Source organism: Phascolarctos cinereus, unplaced genomic scaffold (assembly GCF_003287225.1).
Source record: "Phascolarctos cinereus isolate Bilbo 61053 unplaced genomic scaffold, phaCin_HiC Scaffold_8;HRSCAF=390, whole genome shotgun sequence".
NCBI lineage: Eukaryota > Metazoa > Chordata > Mammalia > Diprotodontia > Phascolarctidae > Phascolarctos > Phascolarctos cinereus.
This window is the reverse complement of record NW_027556291.1, coordinates 78,006,918-78,008,916: the sequence shown is the minus strand read 5'-3', so window position 1 is coordinate 78,008,916 and position 1,999 is coordinate 78,006,918. Positions and strand designations below refer to the sequence as shown.

The following is a 1,999-nucleotide window of genomic DNA, read 5'->3' as shown; positions in this document are numbered from 1 at the left end:
TTTAATTATTTCTTGATCTGTTATAATTTCACTGGCTTTGCCTTGCCGAATTCTAATTTTCAAGGTGTCATTTTGTTCCATAAGATTCTGGATCTCCTTTTCTAACTGGCTGACTTTCATAGTCTTCTTGTTTTTCTTGGCTTATTCTTTTTTTTTCTAATTTTTTTCCTCCATCTCTCTCATTTGATTTTTTTTTTGGGGTGGGTGCTAGGTAAAGCTTTCTGACCAGTAGCCCAGACTCCACCACTGTTCCTTCTCTTTGATCTGTCTAGAACAGTGCCTATATATGAAGGAAAACAAAATTATTGTGGCAGAAAGGAAATGAGGTCCAGCAGGTTACACTAGGCTAGGCTGGGTTAAGCAAGGGGAAGGCCCAGCTTTAAGACTGAAAGACAGACACCCAGCCAACCACCTGGACAGGTCATGTGACACCCTCCCCATTTCCCTCCCTCCCCACTCCCTTGACCCTGCTCCCCCCTCCTGGTATCCCCATCGACTATTCTGAGCAAGCCCCTCTGGGAGTTGCACTCTTTGTCTTCTGTCCCCAACAAACTGCCCCAGTGGAAATGTCCCTCACTTTTTTGCCAGAGAACCATGCTGCAGGGTCTCCTGTATCAGTACCTTGGGCCTGGCTCTAGGCATGGGATGAAAATGATCCTTGGTACCAGGATGCCAAGCAGGGTGCAAACAACAGCCCACTCCCACCCTGGGGTCTGCCTGTCCTTGGTTCTTGCCTCAGGCAGGATGCTGTTGGGGCTGGAGGGAGATGTGGTGCTGCTCCATCCCAGGGATGGGGTGGGGGCCATCTAGGCCCTTGAGCTCCCCTGGGTATCTGTCAGTGTTTTAGATGAACTGCTATCAGAGTCTATTTCAGCACTGTGCTGCTGCTGTTCCTGTTTCACCTTCAGACAAATTGCCCAGAGGGGAATCAGGAGAAACTCTTAGTCAAAGCAGCGTCTCTTCTCCCCAAAAGGTTCCTCCATTGGAAGGTCTTGGAGGGGTAGTCTGTCTTTACACGCCACCTCATAGAGGTCAAAATACTCCAGAAATGACTTCTCCATCACACCCCTCAGAGGCTCAGGGCAGAGATATCTTCCCTCCAGCATGTCACACACTGCCACCCTGAGGGTCTTGTGCGGGATATACTCATTGTATTTTTCCCTGTCTCCTGGGTGTTTCTCCTCCTCAAAGCCAGGCTCATTGTGGTAGGGGTTTTCATTCATTAGTGACTGGATGGAGATCAGCAGTGAGGAGATGCTCTGGGCTGGGCTCCAGGCAGGGCCATCCCAAGTCCCCAGAATACTCAGGCAGACTTTCCCACTGCTGTAGAAGTTGGGGTTAAACCTCATCCTGTTATTGCCTCTGGTCATCAGTTTGACCCTGGGTGGGCAGATGCCAAAGACAAGGTTTATTAGAACGTTCCTAACAAAACCACGCTTCTCCCTCTAGAAATTGCTGGAGGTAAAATTATCCTCATTATTATTATTATTATTAAAAAATCCCAAGATTTCCATAGAGGGGTTGAGGTGGAAAAATCTTAGTTTCATTATACTACATAACAAAGCCTCTCTTTTCAGCCATTTAGAATTGAAATGAGTAAAGGAGAAGAAATTAACCAATTTACACAGAAAAGGCAACTGGAAATATAAGTATTGTCTGGGATGTGGGTTTTGATAATGCTAAATCCACAATTTAAATAGTCATTTTTATTTCAGGTATGAGATGGAATTAATCTATGATGTTAATTTGCAGAAACTAGTCAAGAATATAAGATCTTTCATAAATATGATCCATACAAATTTCCATTGGTTTGAATAAGCAATATTTTTTTCCAATTTGCTTAACGGATTTAACATTAATTTTCCAAACATAAAAAATTCTCACACAGCATATAACATCATAATAGCAAATCCAATTCGACTCTTAGAAATATTTTAAAACTTCCATTTTTTTTTCTCAAAAATTGTCATTTAATTTACATTTATCTTCCTTTTTTTTT

At 43.1% G+C, this 1,999-nt stretch overlaps 1 pseudogene; it reads right to left on the bottom strand.

Annotated features, from left to right (window-relative positions):
* Positions 1-493: 493 nt before the first annotated feature.
* The window catches only part of LOC110204025 (ubiquitin-conjugating enzyme E2 Z pseudogene), a 1,831-nt pseudogene continuing 325 nt past the window's right edge, over positions 494-1,999 (bottom strand).